Source organism: Serinus canaria, chromosome 2 (genome assembly GCF_022539315.1).
Source record: "Serinus canaria isolate serCan28SL12 chromosome 2, serCan2020, whole genome shotgun sequence".
Taxonomy (NCBI): Eukaryota; Metazoa; Chordata; class Aves; order Passeriformes; family Fringillidae; genus Serinus; species Serinus canaria.
The window spans coordinates 111006821-111020063 of record NC_066315.1 but is presented as its reverse complement, the minus strand read 5'-3'; the positions used below and the strand labels follow the sequence as shown (position 1 = coordinate 111020063).

The 13243-nt window shown below is 35.0% G+C and overlaps 1 protein-coding gene across 3 annotated transcripts in view; it reads right to left on the bottom strand.

Moving 5' to 3' along the window:
* Nucleotides 1-13243, bottom strand: part of SNTG1 (syntrophin gamma 1) — a 316227-nt gene that overhangs the window by 226661 nt on the left and 76323 nt on the right. The window lies entirely within an intron of this gene.

Here is a 13243-nt window from a genome sequence, read left to right as displayed (position 1 = left end):
AAATCCTCTTTGCCATCTTCTGGGTATGACTGCAACCAATGCAAGTTAAGATGCATTAGAAAGTGAGCACTGTTGTACCAGTGTACAGCATGTACAGAACTAATTCTAAAATCTTCATATACAAATGAATGTAAGTTACTAAATGGCTGTACAGCAATGGTTCTATGTGTGGTGTGCATATATATAGATAGATCTGTGTATATGTGTATATGCAGCTATTCATATGCATTTTGAATATTCACATAAGGAAAGATTTGCAGGAGTGAAATATATTTGGAGCAGGACAGAAATCGACCCTAGTTTTTCTGTTTGGCTTGTGGCCTATTATTAGATTAATCAGTAAAGTATTCTGGAAAAAGACACTAACCTTAATGTAATGGCATAATTTAGTCATGGCAGCTATTTCTCATAACCCTTAAGTACTTGAAGATGCTGCTTTTTTAAGTTTGTTTTGTTTTGTTTATTTTGCAGGTTTTTACTCTGTTTTGGGTTTTTTCCTTTCCTTTTCTATTATTTTATGAAAGTAGACTCTCAGAAGGATTTGAACAATATTTCAGAAATATTTCATGTTCAGCAGTGGAAGTTATGACATAACCTACCTTGTTATGTCATATTTCCCACCTTGATAACATAAATTGTGGCTTTATCATTTTCAAGTGTTCCCAAGGATCCCAGTATGCTGACATGTTCAGTATCCTAAAGGAAGTTAGACCTTCTATCTGATCCAAATAGCCACAAGTAAGGATCACATTGTTTAATACAACTTTATTTGCCACATATATTTCCAAACTGCTGGGAGAAAGTGTTGCCATGACATGAACCTAAAAAGACAAAAAATCAGGTACTGAAATTGGGTGAAAGAAAAAAAGACTGGCCACAGAAGTTGCGAATTATTTCCTGCTGCATATAACCTGTAGAGCTGGTGTAAAACCTGGGGCTGATCAGAAATATGAGGACATATGGCTCCTCCCTGTTCAGTTCTTAGTAAGCAAATAAATAACAATATAATTGCATGCTTTCCAATAATTCAAGACAAATGTTCAGAGTATTCATTTTTCTCCTGTTTGTTTACTAAATTCCATGCTGTTTGCTTTGGAGAGAAGAATGAGAAGCAAACACAGAAGTGAAAGAATAAAGTATCAAGGCAAATGAGGACACCATATAAAGAAGCAATGCAAAATCAAATTAAAAATATGAAACAACAACATATTGCAAAAAGAAGCATTTGGGGAACACTCCTGCACAGAATTAGTGTATAATTTAGGTTCTCTCAATATCTCAGTAACATTGTGAGGGTTTGGGTTTTTTTTTTTTTAATAATTAAGACAAGTTTTAATAATGTCTACCACATTTTACTGAGTGCTGAACTAAGCAGAAATTATTACCATTTCTGAAATTTTACAGCATTATCCCATAATCTGAGTTTTGATTCATGAAGCACAAAAATATTTTACAGATAAAACTAATTTACTTAAAAATTGTGTAGAGGTTCTAACTCCATTTGTCAATTTTTATCTGCATTTCAAAAAAATAGATGCACCTAAGATGTATCATCTAGATTGTGACAGTATCTAACATATAGCATGCAATTTTTAAACCTACCAAAAGGTGATTCATAGCACAAAAGATAAAGTTCTAAACATACAGATGTGATATGAAAAAGTACACAAAAGAACAAAAAAAAAAATTTAGAACTGTAGAAGAGCTTTCAATAGCACAGTCTGATTAAGCATTTGTTCACAGGTTGCTTTCACTTATTTATTTATTATGGCTTTAAATTATACACATTATTTTCATCTCCATCTGTCACAAAGCAACATTTGTTCCAGTTTTAATTTGTATCATTCTCTGCTTCCTTCATGTCATTAGCATTTCTTTTACCATTAAGTACAAGTAGCCTGTTAAAAGACCAGTATTGCCAGTATGGATTTTGAATTTGACACATCTTATAGGATGTAATGCTTCACATTCTCATTACAACTAATGTCCCTGAACATTTTAAAAAAGGAAAATATTTTTTGTAAAACCTCTGGTGTGCATATTGCAATAAATTTACAAGACATTTCACAAAGAAAAATATGCCAATGGATATACCTGGTGAAAGGAATATGGTTAACTGGGACAACAAACAAAAGAGCATGAGTCAAAGAAACAAAAAATACCTGTTGGAGGTACTTTTAGTATGCACATGTCATACAAGTAAGTCAGAACTTAAAACATTATTGACAATACTTGAACTCCATGTGAAGTGAAGAAAGCACAATCTGTTTACAGGTTTTATCTATATTTATTTAATTCTAACTTTAAAATGAAATTCTGAACTCTTGTTAGATTGATTTAAGCAATGCCATTGAATTCTATGGATCCAGAGAAATTTCTAGATATTGTTCAGATACTCTCTTAACTTCATTGTTAAACCTAACATCTAAGTGACAAGACTGTCTTAAACTTAATTTAATCAAGTCATCAAAACCAATCCTGTTGGTAATACTTGACATATTAATCTTAAAAATTTCTACAACTAGTATTATCAAGATCACACAGATGCTGGTATATCAGGAAAAAATATTATTCTTTTTATATTTCCAAAATCAGAAATTTCATTTCACATGTAATAAACTGTGGGTCTTAAAATTCTTTGAGGTTAAGTAGTTCAATTTTTTCTGCAGTATTTGACAAGCAACCTTCAAATTTTGGATATCACAGATCATTCTCATAACCTAGACTGGAAATAAATTATTTTCCTTAAGTCCTACATCTTAGGTTCAAAATTCCTTCAGGATGCTATTTCACTGTAAAACTAGGATTAACTTTGAAGTTATCATAGGCATTAAACAGCCACTTTACAAGGAGTTACTTCCACATTCCCAGCTTCAGTGCTGTGGACACTGATGATGCGTCTCTCTCTTTCCTTCTGAAAGACACAAGAGGTCAAACCAAATGAATCTCAAACTGAGATTAAGATGAGCCAATGTGACACGTCTTCACTGAACTTCCAAAATGCAGCTGTCCACTACAAATTGTAAAGTCAAGAGACAACTCTCCAGCCGATGAATTAGACTTGCACTTCATAAAATGTCCAGAGGGATTACAACTTTGGAACAGCGGAAAGGTTAGTAGAAGAAATTCTGACTGCAGTACTAACAGCAAGCTGCACACCCTGATTCTGATGACAGATGATGAGTGACCAAGAAGAGCATTGTCAAGTATGTGATGGAAGTCCATGTGCTGAAGCCAAAGTACTTCACACAACCCCAAGTAGAACAGAGAGCTAAACATGGGAATCAACATGCTGGAATCCAAATCCTCTGTAAATCAGGTATTTTCACTTGCAGAAGGTGGGGAGGCACCACCAGAAGGGACAATAAACAGCAACTACAAGATGAAAACACCAGGAGATTCTGGGCCCACTTCTGAATCAAAACATTCTACACAATTTTAACTTGTGACATCTCTTCCTGAAGAATTTCTGACTTTTTAGAATACATAAGGACACCTCTAGCCCAGGACTTCAACTTTCAAGTCATTCCCTTCCTGCATGAAACATCAGCAGTCATAAACCTCATTCTTCTCCTTTTCCTCTGTTCTACAGAGATACAGTGTTCATGATTCATTTAGATCTTTATATTGTGTCTTTTATCATAGCAGCCAAGATCTAATTCTGGGCTTTGAAAACAAAGATTTTGCTCAGATAAATAAATTCTGAGAACCCACAAGAATCAGATGGATCAGCATTACTGCACAGAACAGCTAAGCTCCACTTGTCCATAAACAACAGCTGTGTAGTTTAGATCAGACATTAGTTGTATGGACTAAAATGTTTCTTCTACTTGTCTAACTTACTCAACAGCAGGAAAATTATATCTACATTCTAATTCTAATTTTAAAAAATAATGTCGCTTCCTTTCATTGTGACAATTTCAAAGCTGACATGGCTGATCATCTGAATTTCTGAAACCTTCCATATACTAATGCTCTACCTAAAACTTCATCTGCTTATTAACAGTGTCACTTGCAGGGCAAGAGTCTCTTCCACCTGCTGAGAAAAATCACACAGCACCCAGCAGTAAGCCCAACTGACACAAGAAATATGACAGCAAGATTCCACAACAGAAGCAAGTTTTAATTCCATTAATTCCTTTTGTGCCCTGAGGTATCATTTGTGATTCTCACAGCAAATGCAAACCAGACATTTATAAATGGCAAACAAAAAGGCCAAACCATTTATTGCATCTTGATTTATGGTATCACATTGTTTTGCTTCTAGAATTTCAGCATAGTCAGGAAACTTTCAGAAAACAGCACTGACTGCTCAAGCTTTATGCAGTGAAACACACATAGGAAACAATTACATACTTCCAATCTAATAGCTAGTGTATCATGTTTATTAATTCTTTCAGATTATCAGAGTCTGTTTTCCTATTCCACTGTTTTCATGCTTGGCTTTAAGAACATTTCAGTTTCCCAAAGCTCAACTGAATTACTCATATGATTGATTTTAAGAACAGACATGTTTGTGAGACTAGTGTTTGAGCTTTGTCTTTTCACATGCCATGCAATGCAATGCATGATGAAACATTCTAATATTGATGAAGCACTGAAGCAGTGGGCCTTTGCATCCCAATCTTCATTCTGGGACTTGTTCATCAGGTTGTTCACTCATTCAAAGTGCTTCTGCTGTGCTATCAAATGCCTTCACTGGCTAAACTCTTTATTTGCTATCATCTCACACCCTGAGATTTCCACCGTGCACAAGGTGAGGTGCTAATTGTGTTAAAATTCTGGCAACACAAGAGAAACACATTTCAGTTATCCCTTCAGAGGTATGAACACAGTTAAAAAAGCTTAGGCATCTAAATCAATCATAACAAATAAAACTAGAAAATAGTGTTTCTTTACAGTGCTGGTTTATTTATTTATTCTTCGTTTTTTACAACTAAAAGATTATTTTTAAGGCAGCCTATAGTAAAGGAAAAAACCTAAGTTGCTCCTCTTCTCTCCTAAAACATTTTGAAGCACTTTCTTTTTTTTTTTTTTTCCCTGAATGAAACTGATCTAGCACACCTAAAGTTAAAGATTAAAGCTGAAATGTTTCTTCATAATATCTCCACTCACATCTATGCATTGGTTTCTGCTTGGCTTGTGTGAACACAGGACAAACAAAAAAGATTTTCCAGTGTATGGAGGGGAAGAAAAGGTAAAGTATAATTTTCATGATCTTTATTGTAGCTTCTTTCTCTAACTTCTAGCATACATTGTCACGATTTTTTAAAAATCATTCAGGCCTCATAAAAAGAAGATAAATAAATTTGCTCTGTATACCTTAGTCTCAATTTAGAGACAGTAATTAAATTGTCTAGAACTTGACATTCAAATTTCCTGTCTTCATGCAAACATTGTTTTCCAATATTTATTAGAGGTACTTTTTTTTTTTTTTTTTTTTTTTTAATTTAATTTAAAAAGTTCATAGAAGTGAGAAATTTAAAGCAGTTCATGGATGGCTTCCAAACATTCACTAAAAAAAAATTTTGCTAGTAATTGTTCTGAAATTTTTTTCCCTTCATTTTGGCACTCTGGAATAGAATAGAGCTGAATTCCTCAATGATTAACTTACTCCCCTTCACAAGAAATCATTAATTCACTAAACAACTTTAATTACTGTTTGGAGCTTACATTCAATCCAATTCAGCACAAACAAATATTTAGCAGTTTAAGATGTTCTTTATTTTAAGCACCCCTGTCTCTACACTTAAGCAGCTAGTTTGTGATAAATAGAGACTACTGAATCAGGCTTTTGAGGGAGGGGGGGGCAGAGAGAACAACCCAAGAAACCAAAAACCAAAGCCATTTCTTCTTAAAAATTCTTTACTGAATGGATTAAACTAGTGAAATCAAGTTAAATCCTGTATTATTTTGGAAGAATGTAAGTGCATTAAACAAAATAAATTTCAGAAGTCATGAGTTTTCTGTTTGTAGTGCTAGTTGGTGTGGCTAAGATAACTCTTTTCTAGGACCACTGGATGAGGACAGCAGGTGAACGTGCACAAACTCACTTAGGCCCTGACAGATGAGAGCATGCAAAAACACAAATCTGAGCTCCCTCTCCTCTTTGAACCAGCTCTTATACCACTGGAAATCTCTCCGAGCACAGGCTCAGGTGAGAAGATTAGAAGACAAAAATCTCATGGTGTTCTTGAGATGAGAGTAGCTCATCTCTCTGCTTAGCTATCCCATGTATAAGTTCAATAGGAATTTTGTCACTGGGTTGAATCCCATCTCCACTGAATCCCTCTCTGTGAATTGTGAGCTGTAATTGATGATGGTTTTAACTCTGCAATCTCCCAGGGAACAGAAAGAGGTCCAAAAATAATGTTGGGGTTTTTTATTTATATTAACAAGGTTTATATGTTCCTTTTGCAACTTTACTGCTTCTTTTGATTTGAATATTAGTTTATTCTAGAAGAATTAATGGAATTATGAAATACCTACAGTTTTCAACTCTCATTTCCCTGAAGACATTGTTGAAAAAATTATTAAAAATTGCAGAGCTTATGTAATATTTCTTTATGGAAACAATCTACTGTGATTAAAACAACATTTCAGTCAGTCAAATATGATGGGGTAGAAAAATGTGACCAATAGTCCAAATCCAAACCTGGCATGAAAAGAGGCAGCCTGGCTAAGATACATCAAATGCTTGGAAGTCGCCACTGTCCTTACCTTTAAAGCTTCCCCTCAACAAGCAGTTTGTTTGCAGTAATGATAAGGACAAAAACAACACTTAATTTATAATTATTAAAACTTTTCTGGGCACAGAAAAAAAAAAGCCACAAAGCAAGGTCCTCAAGAAATTCTGTTTCAATTAATCTTTTTTTTTTCCTCCCTTCCATGGCTCTAATGTACTGTTCCTTATTCTTTCTTCCTACCAACTTTCAGATTCATTTAAAATGGAATAAACCATTCTCTATAAATGCGAGCAATCTTTACAATGCTCAGACTAACAAAACAATGAAAATTCTTAAAAATTGAAAATAAACTCCCATAAAGGCTCACCTGCTGCAGAATACCAGCAATTAAACTTAGGTTTTTGAAACCATGTGAAGTTCTTTGAAATTCTCTGCTTTATGATAATGACAGAAAAAAGAAATAACTCAAGCAATTATAGTTCCAATTTTTGTTTAACCTGATATGGTGAAATTCTACATTCATTGCCATTTTCAGCCCCATCTGAACATCACAAGTGATTCTGGAAGCACTTCAGTTGAGAACTCTGCAGTTACATGAACTCTAGCAGATTAAATGTGTCAAGCCTGTTCTGTGCCACTGAGAGCAAGTGCTTTGGCATACATGCAAAAATCCCTTCTATTTTGGAACAGAAGCCTTATCTACACTAGTTATCAGAAATTGCCAGTGACCTACGTTAGGTCCTAAGTTGTCCCTAAATACTGTTTGAGAAAGTGTTAATTGTATAAGCCAAAGCATCTTAGGAGACAATGCCAAGAACTAAACTCTAGCCCTGTTTGCTACTATACATAGCCTGCAAGTCCAGCATCTTCTAAAGTGTAAAGTAATAGCCCCTTAGACAATCTGGGATTTACTACATTGCTCCCATCATAAAAATCACTTGTTAAAAAATCTGAAATATAAGCTAGAAACTTAACTCTTCTGTGCTTGGGAACTTCAAGTCCTGCAATGACCTTCTGATAATGACATGCTTGCATTTAAAGATTTTGTAATTATCCAAATTTAAAGTTATTGCTATATGGCAATAAATAGCAATTAATATAAATATGTTGATATTGAATTAATTAACCCAACATAACACAATTAAAAACATTTTAAAAAAACCTGAAATTTGCATTTTATGCAAGCACTTCTTTAAACGTAATTTCAACCTAGATTGAGCTATTTTTTTAACTTTTGCTCACACCTGTTTTACGCTCCATGTCATTTACTGAAATCAAAGAACCACAAAAATTTTGATATGTCATTAATGAAGCAAAAAGCATCATTTGAAAAACAAACCATAGCCTACAGAAAGTTATGATATCCTGAAGGCATATATTGTTTGTATTTGACATCACTTTCCATTGTAGTAAAAGCTGAGCATACTAGCAGTTGGCTAAGGATCTACCTTTTTAATTACAAATACAGAACAGTAATTCTGCCACCATAAACTCAAATGGAATGGATGATCAAATCATTTCTAGTTGCTACCAAATTCTGCAAGATTGTTGGGAAACTGGATTGTTCTCTCCGGATACTTTATGAAGAAATTCAGGTACCATCTATTCCAGAAGTATATGCATGTGATCTAATAAAAGAAGAGTGAATGGAGATAGGGAAAGATTTTTTTTTATGTTTATGTGCAGGCTCATCATCAGTCAGTTTAGCAGTGTGTACTAATCCACGTCCTCTGAATGTTTGATACAGTTTTCCATGGAACAAGTTGCATGGCAGATAAATAAAACAGCTTTCAAAAATAATTTGCAACTAGCAAGTCCCCTTTTGTGAAGGAAAATATTCAACATACTAAATTTATATGAAATACACAGTAAATGGTCTCGGAAATTTTATTTTACAGTATGCTTATCTTTCCTAGAAAATGTAGCAGTTTAATGATTTACCCACCCATATTCTACCACAGAATGGAAGGCTGTGGTGGCCTTGTTTTACTTTCTGCTAGGGTTTTCAGGGGGCTATTTTTGCTGTTGACAAAAGTCTTCACAGTGATTCTACAGAAAAATGGACTTCCATGTCAAATTTCCCTATTTCTGTCCCAGTGAGTCGAAGGCAGTTACCTCCATCTCCAGCTAGCACATCTCTAGATCACAGAAGCCATTTCCCCTAAGCTATCCAATTCCTAACAGGTTGGACTAAAATAACAACCATTTTTTAAAACATGCTTTTGCTGTATTTAAAGGGAAAGACCCTGCATCCCAAAGCATGCTATTTCTTGCAACAATACTTGCTGGTCTAACAAAAATACACATTTGCATGAGTAATGAAATGAACTGAAATCTGCAGGCTGCTTTAATGTGAAACAGACAATACCCTGCAGAACATTTAACTCACAAACTTTCCCATCATTATGAGCTCAGTGAAGCTAAACCACTTTCTCATTTCTGGATGATGGACTCAACATGTGTAACCTCTTCACAACAGAAAGCAATTCTTTGTTGCAACTTTCTATCACAACTTCTCACCTAAAGCCGCATTTGAGGATTGTGGCTTGGATCACAGGTTGATTTCTGTCAAATACAGACTGTAGTCTGTATTCTTTGTACACAAATTCTTCTTTTGCCCATTCACTTAGAGAACTTTTCATCCTGCCTTTGTATGACAACTGGATTCCAAGTGACGTCTTTCCAGGAGGAAGTAATTTCAGTAATACTGAAATTAATGAAAATCTGGAAAAGGAGATAGTGCCTGAAGTGACGCAAAATACGCAGCAATTTGGGAAAATTACCTGAAATTTTCCAAGTAAGAGCACTTCAATTTAAATGTTCTAGGAGATTGAAACCACATTGCTTTCGAAGGTCCATTTCTGAAGCAGAGGTTTAATTTAACCTTTTCATTTATACATATGACAGAATTTCAGCAACAAGTCTTATTTGCAGCAGGCATAAAATTCATATTACATACAGAATTTAGAAGTCTGTCCCTTTATGTTCTCCAATTTTCTAAGTTACCAGACATTTCAATGCAAGAAAATTCTAAGCTTATCACACAGGTTCACCTTCCCATTTTCCATTCTTCTATCACAATGAAATGCTTTTTAAACACAACTCAGCTGGATTCCACAGTCATGAGTGGACAACAAAAAAAACCCAAAAAACAGAAGAGTTGCCCTATGTGGAGACAAAAAAGGCTCTTCTCATTAGAAAAAAACAAGAGGTCTGAGAAGAGACCACAGATTTTGGTAGAGGCAGACTCTGACAAGAGGACAACAGCTGGTGAATCCAGAGGAGTCCACTGCAGAGCTGTGTGGTACATGTCTGTGATCTCTGCCACTGCCAACAACCCCACAGCAAGGACCTACTCGGTCCCTTAGGTGGGTGACCAAAATAACCAGGGTAGTCTATTACAGGAAGAAAACACATGAGACCAAAGACAAGCAGTTGGGAAAGATGTGGTAGGCTTCACAGCCTAGAGGCTGGCAGTGAAGAAAGCAAGCTGGTAGTTTATTTTTTCTCACTTGTTGCTATCCAGCCTCTAAAAAGCAGGTCACAGTCTTTTAAAAAGAGGGAAAGAGGCTTACATTTTACATATTGTTAATGGTGATGCACAACACACACAAAAAAGAAGTTCTGAATAATTATACTTCTTTGGTTAGCATTACAACTAAGATTTCTTCACATAGGATAGATTAATTTTAATGTAAATATGTATATTATAGCTGCACTCCTTTTTCTTTTGTTTTCTCTTTTAACTGAAAAGTGAGTTCAAGATTTTGCTTACCCAAATGTGGTGGATGGCAATAAAGTACAAAGAATAAAGAGTTCCTTTTCCTATCAGCTACCAGAATACACCTCCACAGACGTACACTAGAAACATGGCAAACCTTGATAATATCGGCATAAAGAGAAGCAAGGCTGAGTTTTCAATTCTTGTTCTCATGTTAGGAAAACCCTTTTCCTGTGCTTGTAACAACAAGTAAAATACAGCACTTGAAATTTATCCAGTAGCAACATGAATCCAAGATTAGGGAGGTCCTACCTCCAGGTAACTGAAAGCAAAGCAAGCTGAGATTGCTTAAGAAAGTCTAAAATTTAAAAAATGGAAATCTGACAACCACCAAAGTCCTGAGTGTTAGCTGGGTTTTTTTTCATAATTCTTTTATAGAAGGCAGTAATTTTAACAAACCTAATAATTTGTATATGTTGAGAACCTGCTTTCACATTTGGATTTAATACTTTTGAAAGGAACTGAGCACCATTTTTTTTTCAGATACTTGATGTAGTGATAGAAAGATTAGAAGCAGTATACATCTTGAAGTAGTATTATTATTGTTGAAAGAATGTTCAGAAATTGTGAATTAAAACCAGTCTTACAAAAATGTCACAACAGCTTTGAGCATCCTGTTTTATATCTTGATGCTCTAAGTATCTGAGGAAGTCTAATGGATGGTATTTTCTCCTCTCTACCAAAAAACAATAGTTTCAAGCAGCAGAGGATTTTTTTTTTTATAAAACACAGTACCTAAGAGTATAGGGACAACCTTAAATTAGGCTCTTCTTAAAGTTTACATGTGTAGGAATATCATGCATCCAAAATCATACTTGTATCCAGTACCCAGAAATCTAAGAAACTTTTTGATTCGTGGTCCTAATTTCTTATTTAAGCAACATCACTGCAAAATGTAGGCTGGTTAAAACAGTTCCTGAGGGCAACATATTGAAAATAACATCCTGTTCCATATGGACAACTAGACATCCCACCCAAGCTGAAGTTTTTCAACTCTTAAATTTAGGAACAGAAGACTCACATTGGAAGTCTTGATCATTTAACTCAAGCATCTCTCAGTCTCGATCAAATTTGGAAAACCTGTTTGGCCCAAGAGGGTCAAGCATGCGTACATGCTTTACATCCTCACACAACACATGAAACACAGTATTTCTCCAAACCCCACAGCTCTCTAAAATTCAAAGTCACTGGGATTTGGGGATTCTTTTTGGAACTAAGGGATTTTGTTTGGGATTTTTGTTGTTTTGTTGGGTTTTGGTTTTTTAAACAGGATTCAATGACAGCAGACTATGGCAAAAACAATAGCTGGAAATGAAAATAAAATTACAACAAAGGCTAACCATGGAATTTAGGGGAGAGACCCTTCTGAGTCACAGAATGGCACTTAGAAATGAGAGAGGAAAAAAAAGCCAGGTACTTGACAAAGTTTATCCCCACTACAATTTTACTGTAGCCTACTATGTACTTAACCTGTTCAGGAAGGATTAAAAAAAAAAAAGAAAAAAATCATTGCCCTAAACCAATGTTATTATTTATCACATAAACAAGCACTCTGGCTTTCAACCAGTGTGGTGTCTGGGACTGAGCACTGGCCAGCCCAGATTATAAAATATAAGGCTCAAAGACCTCACTTCAGCTACCCAGTATAAATTCCAGCAACTGCAAGCAGCCTCAGCACATAATCTTCTCTGTAAATGTATCAAGTTTCATTGTATGACTAATCAAACTCCTTTTCTTCGTTGGTTTCATTGCCATGACTTTTTTGAAACATCACAATCTGCAACTTGCAAAAACAATGAGAAGAAACAGTGACAATGGCAAGGAATTAATTCATGTAATGACTTTCTCTAATATTAAAATGCATGGAAAAAAAACAATGAAAGAAATAAATGAATCATGAATATTCATAGTTTGGAATGGGTAACAATACTTTTGAAAAGAATGAATACAGTTAATCACCTCAAATAATTTATTTTTTTAATCTTCACAGGTGAAAGTATCTGCAAAAATTTCATGCCATTTTAAGGTGTTTTAAATTAGGACTGGAGACTCACTCTAAGTTAACTAGCACAAGCATCTGAGAAAGTCTTAAGTGAACACAAGAACAATAACTCCAAACAATCATACAACAACCAGGCAAAACCACACTATGTAAGACAGTCTGGCAATTTTCTTAATTAATTGCTTCTAACTTAAAGGTGAAGCCTTACATGTTCCTTTACTTCCAATCTTGGTCTTGGCTCATCCTGTCTGTAGCCCTCATCAATTAGAGCAATTCTGTACTAGAAAAACTTCATCCCTTTGTTCTCAAGCATGGGAAACTTCCTAAGAAATGGCACAGAGTCACAGGTGGGACCAGCCATGCTTCCTGCATGTCCTTGGTATGCCAAACCTGGGAAGACAGCCTGGCAGAAGACATTCCATTCAATTTAAAAAAAAAAAAAACCAACAACATGAGAATAGCTGCTTGCTTAAAGTAATTAGTAACTTTAATTCTTAAATTATTTTTTAAATTTTACTAAATAAAACTGTTCAATTTCCCCATGATAAAGCTATGTAAATGGCATATATGTGACAGTTCTCATGCACACACAGGGGCACCCCTAAGCCCTACCTGCATTACTCCATCACTACTGACATGCTGTATTTCCATAAAACACTTCTGAAAACCCTCTAGTCCTCTAAGACCTAAAAATAAAGTCACAATACCATAACTCTTCACTACTAAGCTAATCTTCTCTCCAAACAGTTAGGGTAATTGCTGAAAGCAGATGAT